Source organism: Felis catus, chromosome C1 (genome assembly GCF_018350175.1).
Source record: "Felis catus isolate Fca126 chromosome C1, F.catus_Fca126_mat1.0, whole genome shotgun sequence".
In the NCBI taxonomy this organism is placed as follows: domain Eukaryota; kingdom Metazoa; phylum Chordata; class Mammalia; order Carnivora; family Felidae; genus Felis; species Felis catus.
The window spans coordinates 48,503,181-48,515,431 of NC_058375.1; the positions used below are offsets into that span (position 1 = coordinate 48,503,181).

General features: G+C 44.0%; 1 protein-coding gene across 17 annotated transcripts in view; it reads left to right on the forward strand.

The window, feature by feature from the left end:
* Positions 1-12,251, forward strand: part of FGGY (FGGY carbohydrate kinase domain containing) — a 418,575-nt gene that overhangs the window by 189,065 nt on the left and 217,259 nt on the right. Inside the window, exon 1 of one of the 17 annotated variants that reach the window (XM_045035928.1) lies at positions 2,325-2,338. The exons of the other annotated variants lie outside the window; for them this stretch is intronic. The gene's annotated coding sequence lies outside the window, so the exon portion shown is untranslated. Of the gene's footprint in view, positions 1-2,324; positions 2,339-12,251 lie in introns of those variants that run through there. 17 annotated transcript variants of the gene reach the window in all.

Below are 12,251 nucleotides of genomic sequence, written 5' to 3' on the forward strand. Positions count from 1 at the left end.
ACCACACAAAAGTTCTACGTGACAGCCTTTCCTCGCCCAGTTGAGCTCTCTATACACTGCTCTCTCCTTTGTGTGTGTAAGTTCATATCTCCGTATTTATTTCCCCTTGAAGGATCTCAAACACAAAGGCCCTGGTCTTCTGAATATTGTCTCTGTACTGTTGAGTTTTACCTACTGAACCTGACTGAAGGGATACATTGTCGTCTGCTTTCCATATTCTGTCTAGTAAATGGTTGGTTGTCAGGACAACGGCATAGAAGGTGGAGGGTCATTGATAACCACATGAATTCTTTAAACAAACATGATGAGAGCAAATTCCAATATGTGCTTGAAAGCAATACAAGAAGAGGAAAGGTTTCAGACAGATCCTTCCTTTTTACAAACTTGATACTCCCTTTAAAAATTAGTTACAGTTGAAGTTGCTCATACTTTTATTAAAAATCCTGAATAAAAGCGTTCATTACTCTGTTGGACAATATGTTGCCATTCAGGATATGGAGCGTGACTTTTCTAGCATGCCCTTCGGAGCACCTGCCTGTGGTCTTGACAGAGCTCCCAGGGGGCAGCATGGTAGCTCTCTGTCATCTCTCAGTGATGGGCACAGAATGAGTGCCTGACACGTATCATAAGCATGAATGATCTCAGGTCTTCATAGTGTCATTTATAGGTGGATTTAATGATTTATAACTGCAAAGGAACTGAATTCCGAGACTTTAGCTTTTTCCAAGACCCTTAACAGCTTGGGAGTGGGGGTATGCACAGAATTAGAACCCAATTCATCCTGACTCCTAAGACCACACTCTTTTCATTATAGCACACTGCCTTGCAGTAAAACACTCAGAGAGAAACATTTTAAAAGACAGAACGTTTCTGAAATGAAATGTATGCTTTTCAAAGCAAGGGTGGAAAACCTTTTTCAAAGGTAGAATGGTGGAAAAAAAGAAGAAATAATATGTAATTTAGTATTCATTGAGAATAAGCAATTAATTCTGCCCTCCAGGGGTGAATTTATGTCTAGCTTATTTGCACATGAAAGTACAAGATTGGCTTCATTTATATGAAAGTAAGACATCTGGTTGGGAAGTGAAAAATTTGGTCAATTACCTGAATCATGTTTGGTCTACATGATAAAAAAGCCCCAGATGTCTTCAAATCACCAGATGTTTGGCGTTGTGTGGTGAGCACTGGACCTGCTGACTTTCTCTACGTGAGAGCTTGCAGTTCAATATCCTGTCGATTCGCCCATTCTTAGGAGGTTGTTAGCATTTTGTAAACTACCAGTTTGCAAGCAGTATTCTAGACTGGAGACCACCACTGGCCCCTGACAGAGGGTAGGTGATAGGAGGAGAAAATACGGTCATAAGAGGGCATTGTATTTAATTGTTTTTAACGTCCTTTATTTTGAGATCATCTCCTTCCTATCTTTTTGCTGATAAAACATTCTGTTAAATGATCCTGATTTTCTAATGTTTGTTTTTAATGAATCTATGGGACTACAGAAAAAATGGAGGTGCCTTAGATAAGTCCCCGGTTTTCTATATGTGTCTTCTCTACTAGACTGTGGGGAAAACAAAACAAAACAAAACAAAACTGTGAGGACAACTGCTTTAACCCCGGTAATATCTTCAGCACGACGACGGCGAAAGTATTTCCCAAATATGTCTTTCCCAACTGTCTGTGGCCAAACTGTTTGCCTGGGTCTTAGAAGCATTGGTCATCATAACAGTCAAGAGTTTTGCTGACAAAATAATGATTTTTCCTTCTGAAACAAGCATTTCGTCCTTAAAATAACTCCAAAGAGAACACCTTCTGCACTTTTTAAACATTTCCCTCTGGAGACACGCCATGGAGACATGACTACAGGGAGACTCTTTTTGTGCTGGGAAACTGAATTCCATCACTGTGAATATTTTAACAACTTTCACAGTTTCTGTGGTTTGCTCTCATGACCCCAAAAGCCTATATCTCCACATGCCGTAACATCAAGGATCCCTCCTCAAGCTTTATAAACTCAGCCAGAGTGAACTGAGTAATCAGTATAGGCCATGCGATATCCGACGGACCGGGAATAGGGAGTCGTTGTACCATGATAATATCTCATATTAATTGAGTATTTGCCACGTGGCAGCATTCTAAGGTGCTTTATTTGTATTACCGTGCGTGATTCTCACATAACATAATAGCATTATTATAACCGTTTTACAGGGGAGGAGACAAGGAAGGCAAAGAAATGAAACCACTCGCCCTCCATCACAAGCCTGCTCACCTCCTAACCTGAACTCCTCCTACGTTGCATGCTTCCTACAAATACACCTGTGAAAAGACCTCTACCCTCAAGGTGGTTATAATCTAAAATGGAGGAATGAAGCACAAGGAAAAAAGCCATTATGTAGAACAGAATGATGTAATTCTAAGAAACATGCTGTGGGGTTGTAGAGGAAAAAAGTGACTAATTATGATCTACCCAGGAAAGGCTTTTGGAGGTGGCCTTAGGCTAGGTGAGAATAAAATAGGGCATTGGCAATTATCTAGAGAATTAGGTCAGTGTGGGTGTCAGAGTGGATGATTTCAAGCTGAAAAGCCTGCACTATATGCTCGGAATAGTTCAGAATCGGCAGCCAACGCCGTTGGAATCCACTGGATTTTTGTCTACTCTCTTGTTCGCCCTGTGACTTGTTCGTCCTGGCTTGGATGAGCTTCTTGCTCCAGACAGGGGCAAGTCCAGGCTGGTACTGCCACGGCAGGCGGTGTGGAAAAGTGAGTCCCTGAGCTTCAGTGTAGATGCTGCCACCACAGCAGGGTGGCCCCAGGGAGGTCACCTCCCTGTCTGGGTTCAGTTTTCTCTACTGAAAAAGGAATACACTGAAGTCCGCGGTCTCTCTGGGCCGTCTGAAGTCCAGAGTCTCTGTTTTTGGAACCTGCCTAGGAGAGGAAAGGAAAGAGCTAGAAGATTGAGTGCTGGATCGCATGGGTCGTGGGGTTTTGTCCTTGGACAGGACCCACCAAGGGAGCCTTTGCAAATGAAGCTGCCTGCTTTTCTATCCATGACCCCACACACACTGGAGATTATTCTTCCTGGGTCTAGTGTCTGGCTCCTCTAATCTACATGGTACAGTTGAGAAATCCTAGACTTTGGAACCTGGGAATCCTGGACCGCAAGCCTAACTGTGTCCCTCATCACATAGGTGACTGAACAAATTAAATAACCTTTCTGTGCTTTTGCTTTTATGATTACAACGTAGTGATTCTAGCACCAGCCCTGTAGGTTTGTTGCTGGCATTGAAGGTGAGAGCAACTGAAAAATGCCAAAAAGTGACGGAAAGCCTGTAGGTTTTGATAAACAGGTACTGTTACTATGATATTGATCTTCCTGAAACACAAGTTGTGTGAACCATTCCTTGGCTCACTGACCTATAATAGTTACCAGTTGCCCGTCTGAACACGTCCAAACGCCTTGGTCTGGCGTCCATCCTGCCTTCCTCAGACCCACTAAGCAATGAGATCTGGGGCTTTTCACCTAACGTTAACCACCATCCACTTCTTGATTCAGACTTGACCACGCAAGGAGAATTTGAGAGTCTCTACTCCACCAGTTGGTGATAACCATAGCGTCTCATCACAGTAGCATCAGTGTACCTAGTGAGAGGCTTGGACCTGCTAGTCACCATTTTCTAGGCACGTGCATAGGCCTTGAGACCTTCTGTTGTCCCTGAGTTTGAGAGGTGACGGTGTGATACTGGGAGGATTATATAAGGAAACATGTTCCTCTTCTCTTTACTCTCCTAGGTGATACTCAGCATCGTGTATGTGTATGTATGTGTGTGTGTGTAATCTGTTTGTCTAATTTGATTGATCTGCGTGGTCTTTTCTTTTTATTTTATTTTATTTATTTTAATGTTTCTATTTATTTTTGAGAGAGAAACAGAGCAGGAGCAAGGGAGGGGCAGAGAGGGAGGGAGACAGAATCCGAAGCAGGCTCAAGGCTCTGAGCTGTCAACACAGAGTCTGATTGGGGGGGCTCCAACCCGTGAACAGTGAGATCATGACCTGAGCCGAAGTAGGACGCTTAACCGACAGAGCCACCCAGGTTCTGAACGGTGGTCTTCTCTTTTGAAAAGAAAGCTGCAAATTCAGTTGAATGAACATCACCAAGGACTCTTGTTCTAGACACTGCTGTGTGCTGGGGGGAAGGGTACATGAATGCAGAGATAAATAAAATCATCTTTGAGTAATTCTCTGTTTAGTAGGAGAGAGGGGAAGAGAGAAACATGGGGGAAAAGCAAAACTTAGCACGAGGGTCATTCAGAATTTGATTTAAAATATATGATATGTTAGGCATCTGGGTGGCTCAGTCAGTTAAGCGTCTGACTCTTGATTTCAGCTCAGGTCATGATCTCACAGTTTGTGAGTTTGAGCCCTGCTTTGGCTCTGCACTGACAGTGTGGAGCCTGCTTGGAATTCTCTCTCTCCCTCCCTGCCTGCCCTTTCCCCCGCTCATGTTCTCTCTCTCTTTCTCTCTCTCTCTCTCTCTCTCTCTCTCTCTCTCTCTCTCTCTTTATCTGTCTCTCTCTCTCTGTCTCAAAGTAAATAAACATTAAAAAATAAAATATGTGATATGTTTATTAAACAAATACCTACTATAGGTCAGAATACAAGAACGGGATATAAAGATTTATAAATAATAGCCCAAACCGTAGAAGAGGTTACAATATAAAATAATTACAAGATATAATTCAGAAGAGGTATTGGATGGGAATTGTATGTCTACTGAAAGTAAGCCCTGTAAGTAAAGGCAGAGAACTTCTCTGTCTTGTTCCTTAATGCATTTTCTGCATTACAGCAGTGCCTGGCACATAGTAGATACTCAGTCAACATTTCTGTAATAAATAACGAATGAAAGTTTCACATTTAGTCAGTAATTTAAAGTAGAGTTTAATTCCTAGTTAAAGTGAGGTCATTTTTAGGAGGCAAATGAAAGGCAATACTTTGGAAGATGTCTTTCAACAGATAGCGGGGCATATCAGGTTTGAGTTTTTTGTTAATTTCTCTGGTTGAGTGAATAGTTCTGGATGTGTGTGACTCCTCTGCAGGAGCAAGAATTACCAGAATGTTCTTCTGTCAGTCTTGTATCAGTTTTGGTTCCAGAAGGCTCCCTGCTCTAACCTGTCTAAACCGAGGTCTCTGCAGAGGAATTTAGGTGCTAGGTATTGCTCAAGCCCCTAATATTGTCAGCTCTTTTAATTTTTTTTTAATGTTTGTTTATTACTGAGAGACAGAGAGACACAGAGCATGAGCATGGGAGAAGCAGAGAGAGGGGGAGACACAGAATCAGAAGCAGGCTCCAGGCTCTGAGCCATCAGCAGAGAGCCCAACGCGGGGCTCGAACCCACAAACCGCCAGATCATGACCTGAGCCGAAGTCAGACGCTTAACCGACTGAGCCACCCAGGCACCCCTCAGCTCTTTTAAAAGTATCAATAACCAGTCTACTGGCAGCCATATACACATGATGGTATTGTTTTCTTTGGGGAGGGTTCATGCTAATTTGGGAGCTCAACCTGAGTTGGAGCAGGTTGTAACCATCTTTAAAATCACGCCCGTACTATGCCTGCATGAAACAGCAAACTTACATACACCACCACATGCTCTTAAGATAATTCCAGCCTATCACTGGAGAGTACAAAAGGATAATTCTGGTTTTGTTCTCCCACTCCTAAACCAGATTGACAGTGGATTCAGTCCCGCAGCGCTCAGAAAGCCTCTCTGCTGGCAGGGCAGGTGAGAGCACCGTTCCAGCCAGTCCAGTTGGCCTGTTGACCTTGGCAAAACTGAGCAGGAACCAGTGCCCTTAGGGCAAACACAGAGGAACCAGGGTCTCCTGCTGCCCATGCCCAAACCTCTTTCTGACATTTCTAAGGACTTTGAGCCCACTCTTCCCCTGGGTTTCATCCCCACTTGTAGAAATACAGAGGAACACTGAACCTTCCAGTTAATACAACACCCCTCCCCCGTCTCCCTCTTCCTGGAGAGGATAACAGTTCTGTTGACCATTATAATGCATTTTCTGTCTCTCAGCAATCCACACAGTCATTAATTTCTGCTGCTGACGTCAGGAAAGAGGATTATGTGTGTGTCTGAAACTGTTCCCAAAGTGCTCATTAGTCATAGATAATTGAAAAACTGGTAGGGAAAGATTTGGTGTAATAGTAGCCCCTGCCTGTGAGGAGGGACCGCAACCACCAGATAATTGTAGGCTCCAGCTTTTGACCACTCGCACTGAATCTGCCCGTCTGAATAAGAGTTCAGTGGACATGAGCCCACGAACCCTCAGAGCGATTGCTTTTTTATACCCCAACATGAGAGTGTGTTCACAGGAACAGAAGCCAGCCACACCAAGAAAATAGCTGAAGTGTCCTTGTCCTCGGGCCTCTCCTGCCTTCAGGCTGAGGAACAGGGTTTGGAAAAGGTGCACAGTATTCTTCTTAATTTTGCTTTTATTTTAACTTAGTCTAGTTTGTTTTGATCACAAAAGAAATTTAAGGTCACGGTATAGAGGAAGCACAAATCCTAGAGAAGAGTGTCCCACACTGGGTCCCCATCCCTGCTGTTTAACAACATTCTGCATGTTTTTCTAGGATTTTTCTGGAAATATACATGCTTCCATTCTTGTATACTTGAATAAAATGCCCAAATGGGATCACATTTGCTGAATGTATTTTGAACTTCTTTCCGAATTCAGACCCTGATTCTTCCTCATTCATTTTAGTGGCTTTGTAGGAATTTTCTGAATACATGTGCCCTCATTTATTTACCCTGATTTAAAGGGAAAAACACCCATAAAAAAAATTACACAAGAAATGTGTGTTCGAGGCAGAACAGTTAGAAAGTATAGGTTGGTAAAAAGAAAAAAAATAATAACTTATTCATCCAGGAAAAAGCAATTTTCTTTTTTTCCCCCTAGGAATGTATTTTTACAAATAGTCCATCTACCCTCTTTGTTGTTGTTCTTAAAATGAAGTCATACTCTATATAATGTTTTGCAGCCTGCATTTTTCAGTTGGCTTGATTGTTTTACAGATAAAAAACTATTTCCTATTCTAGCCTTTCGCCACTGCAGGTTTATCTTCTTAAAAAACAAATCTAAGTGCTCAGAGCTATTGGCTGGCAGGGCCTCATTGCCTTAGTTGGAGCTCCTCGCCTTGCCTGAGGTCCCCACTTCACGGCTCCTCCCTGGTGCCCTTTTTGCCAACATACTGACTGCCTCAAACACTCTGTGCCCCTCGGGGCTGCCTGCAGTGAACGGCTTTTTGCTCTAATGGCATCCATTTCCCCTGAGCATTCTAGCTCTGAAACCAGCAATCCGCCACCTGTCTTACCAGACTAGGCTCAAATGTCACCTTCATCTTGATTTCCTGCACTCCCAGGGCCAACTCACAGTCCCCTCCTTCCTTGGCGTTCTCGGAATACCATGTACATTTCACCTGCAGAACACTTTTTGAGGGGCTGAGAGCCTTGGTTAGCGGAGACCACTGTGTGAGTCTCAGAGGTGCCTCTTTCACATACACCCCAGCACCTTGATGTTGCCACAGGGTGGGCAAAACTATACGGGGCCACCATTGTTCTTGAATGTTTGTGAAGTTGTGTGGATGAATGGCTGAACAGAGGCTAGGAGAGACAGCCAGTGGTGAGGCTGTGAGGTCTTGATTAAGTCTGGGAAAATGGATGCTGTGATTAACTTAATTTTATGGTCAAGGAAGAGCCGAAAGGAGGATTATTTCCAGAAAAGTTGTCCAGGCGCACTAAAGCTTGCTTCTGACAGCTCCACCAGTCCCTCAGATGTAACCCTGGCTGGTAAGCCTAAAGCATGATCTGATGGGGTGATTTCTCAGAGATTCCCACCTTTTCCATCATCTCCTCTTACGCCAAGCTGTTTGTTTTCGGTCTCTAAATAAACAAAACTTCTTCCTGCTTTGGGCCCAGATGGACTATTCCTGAAGGCTGTGTTCCAGTTCAAAGGAGGATGTTAAGCTTTGTGCATATTTATTTTCATTCCTGGACCAGTGGGCTGGGAGAAGGCCTGGCCTACTGCCCCCGGTTGGGTTCTCTGGCAGCAGATGCTGAGACAGGTTTAAGGGTCTCTCTCAAATTATTAGGGGTTGCCATCTGTGATAAGAAGGTGAGGAGAGGGGGATGAGGCAGAGGGAGAAATTGAGCCGTGATATAGTCCCATGCCCCTTGCCCAGCCCAGCAGAGTGCTCTGGAGTGAGTGGTGCCATCACAATCCCTCTGCTCTGTCTCTGCTAAGTCATCAGGTGCCGCTGTCCCGGGAAAGGCGTCACTTTGGCACAGCAGCCTGAAGGAGCTGGCAGCTGGAAGCTGTCTGCTGCCCTTACTGCCCTTACTGGGCTGCAAGTCTGTCCTTAACAGGGATCCAAGCCGTGGCGTCTCCCTATCAGCCATATTTCCCATATCCAGGCAACTGCCATGACCTGTAACTTGCTGCTTCACAGAATCTCTTCTGTTGCACATGCCTGTCCCTGCGACTCTCTTGCCCATACCTTGATGAAGGTTCATATCTTCTCTCTTCCTGAAATAGCTTCACAACTGTTCTCCCTAACCCCTTTCTGTCTTCTGCCATGCTGCCCAAGAGATCTGTAGCAATGCTTAAATCCAGTCACCTCACTGCCTGGCTTACTGTTCCTCCAGGGGCCCTCCGTGATCTTCATGATGAAGTTCAGACACCTGAGTCTGGATTACAGTGTCTGTTTTGTCCCCGCTTCCATCTCCAACCTTATCTGCTCCTTCCGCCCCCTGCTGGGTCCCAGCCAGGGTTCTGTTCCACTTTACTCAGCCTTTTTGGCAGTCTCCCATGTTTCTTGGCCTTTGCTCAAGATGCTGCCTGTGCTGAGAAATCGACCTGTGGTCCACCAGCATATGATTTGAACCTAGATCTGGCTGCAAACCCTGGACTCCCTTGTACCTGGCCAGCCCAGGGTTCTTTCTAACCTGCTTCCCAGAAGATTTACAAGAGTTCCCCATCTTGCTAATCCTCCTTCTGTCCAGAACCTTTTTTTAATGAAAATCATGGCCTTTATGTTTGTGAAGATCAGGGATGAAGGTGAAACCATTCCCATTTTTACTTTCCTATCAAAATTAACCCTTTAAAAAAATCTGAAGGTGGTGAGCATGACTTCCAAATGATGCTACTTTTTTTTTTTTTAATGTTTTATTTTTGAGAGCAAGAGAGAGCATGAGTGGAGGAGAGGCAGAGAGAGAGGGAGACACAGAATCGGAAGCAGGGGGCGCCTGGGTGGCTCAGTCGGTTAAGCGGCCGACTTCGGCTCAGGTCATGATCTCGCAGTCAGTGAGTTCAAGCCCCGCGTCGGGCTCTGTGCTGACAGCTCAGAGCCTGGAGCCTGTTTCGGATTCTGTGTCTCCCTCTCTCTGACCCTCCCCTGTTCATGCTCTGTCTCTCTGTCTCAAAAATAAATAAACGTTAAAAAAAATTAAAAAAAAAAAAAAAAAGAATCAGAAGCAGGCTCCAGGTTCTGAGCTGTCAGCACAGAGCCCGACACGGAACTTGAACCCACAGACCGTGAAATCGTGACCTGAGCTAAAGTCTGATGCCTAACCAACTGAGCCACCCAGGAGCCCCCCAAATGATGCTACTTTTTAAACCTACATAATGTTTGTTCTAAAAATACTTCTCTTGGAGGGGCGCCTGGGTGGCGCGCAGTCGGTTGAGCGTCCGACTTCAGCCAGGTCACAATCTCCCAGTCCGGGAGTTCGAGCCCCGCGTCAGGCTCTGGGCTGATGGCTCAGAGCCTGGAGCCTGTTTCCGATTCTGTGTCTCCCTCTCTCTCTGCCCCTCCCCCGTTCATGCTCTGTCTCTCTCTGTCCCCAAAATAAATAAAAACGTTGAAAAAAAATTAAAAAAAAAAAAATACTTCTCTTGGAGCGCCTGGGTGGGTCAGTCCGTTAAATGTCTGACTTCGGTTCGGGTCATGATCTTATGGCTCATGAGTTAGAGTCCCCGCGTGGGGATCTATGCAGACAGCTCACGGTCTGGAGCCTGCCTCGGTTTCTGTGTCTTCCTCTTTCTCTGCCCTCCCCTGCTTGCATTCTCTCTCTCTCTCTCTTAAAAATAAATAAACATTAAAAAAATTTTTAAAAAAATTTGTTTTCTCTTGTTTCTTTAGTCATTTCTTCTCCTGTTTTCTTCACTTAAAATTTTTAAAAACAGATCCACCAATATGTAATTTAACCAATAAGAGCACAGGTTTGCATCGGTTGGAGTGGAATCTATGGCCTGTACTCCCAACATTTAAGCTGTGTGACTCTAAGGAACTTACCTTCCCTTCATAAACCTGACTTTCCCCATCCATCTGTGCAATGGGGACAGTAATAGTATCCTTCACATGGCATTATGTGACAATGAGCTGAGAAAATGCATAGCAGATCCTTAGCACAGTCCCTCTCACAGAAATGCTCAGTAAAGGCAAATGCTGTCTTTTATGTGCTAGATCCTAGATACACTGACATACTCCACATCGTGTCCAGAGACAGATTGTCTACCTTGAAGGGCACCACTCTCCTTTAGGATTCTGCTGGCTTAGGTATTCAAAGCAGGCTAGAAGCTCTCCCTTCTCTCTGCCCCAACATTGGAGCATCTTGATTTTGTTTTCCAGACCAGGGCTGTCCTATAGAAATATAATATGAGCCACACACACAGTTTAAAATTTTTTAGTAGCCACATTAAAGTAAAAGGCAATAGGTGAAATTAATTTCAATGTAGTATAATCTAATATGTCCAAAATAGGATTCCAACATGCCATTTGATATAAAAGTTAAGACTATTTTACATTTATTTTTTCCATGCAAAGTTTTTGACATCTGATGCATATTTTCTGCTTTGTACCTCCCAATACATACACTAAAACTTCATTGTAAATATTTGATTTAGACGTCCTCAGTTAACATTCAAAAAGTAGATTTGCATGCCATAGTGGTTTCAAACATCCTTAAGAAGTTTTTCAGTAGCTGACTTGAGTGTCAGTTTTTAAATTGAAATGAATTAAAATGAAAGTAAGTGGAAAATTAAGGTCCTTGAGTTCTTCCAGCCCACAGTTCAAGCGTTTAGTCCACACATGCCAAGCGGCTACCAAATTGGACAGTGAAGCTCCAGGATGCATTGCAACAGTTGCAGCCTTCTTCCTCTTGATTTTCTTAGCAGACTTTTTTTTTTTTCCAAATTCATTTATAGATGAAGCTCGTTACCTAAAATGGATAAAAATGGTGTTGTGGAGGGTTTTTTGTTTCCAATTAGAGGAGATTGGTGAGCCATTCACCCTTTGCCTCCCTCAACCCCCACCTTCCCCTTCACCCCAAAAGTCCTGCAGCACCTCAGCCTAGCCCTGGGGCTCCGTGGAACAACGAACAAGTGGTAGGTATCTTAGCATCAAGCAAATTACTGAGCACACATTCAGAATCTTAGAATCTTGGAGCTCAGAGAGGTCTTAGCATATATGTGGATCTCCCCCGACCCCCTCCTTGTGGTGCACAAACACTAATTATGAATTTCTTGACAAGGGGAGGGGGAGGACTCAGCCTCTGCTAAACACCTGAGAACAGATGGATTTCTTCATTCTGTTCTGACTTACATGGCTCCTTGTGTCCTGATCTCATCTCCCTAACTAGGTTGGGGGCAAGGACTGCCTTTTACAGCACCACAGCGCCCACACAAAGCAAGACAATCAATAAATTCTTAACTGAAGGCCTGACTGACTGCAGGAATTCAAGGTCACTTGAAATATCAGGGTCGCTGCATTGCACAACTCCAAAGAACACCATTCAGATTGTATTCTGTGGTTGTGCAAGTAGCAGCCTTGTTAAGTTTGCAAGGTTTAGACTGGGCTGTCGTTTCCAACTGAGAAAAACTTTGAAGAGATTTTTTTTTTTTTATTGGAACAAAATAATTCCCTCCCTTATCCTCTGACAGGAAGCAACTACACAAGTAAAGGTTCTCAACTTCCTTAGGAATATATGTTAACCCAGGACTGTGTATGGATGTGTGTGTGTGCGTAAGGTATGCTGTTAGGGCTGCTGCTGTGTTAGGAAGCCCGTTTGGAACAGTTTGACTGTTTTAACTGGTCTTTAAGAGGCCACTGTGTTTATATCTTTGGAATTTCCCGTGAATGGAATCTTTCTCCAATTTGAAAGGTACCTTAGAGCTCTTGATTTTGTAAAGTACCC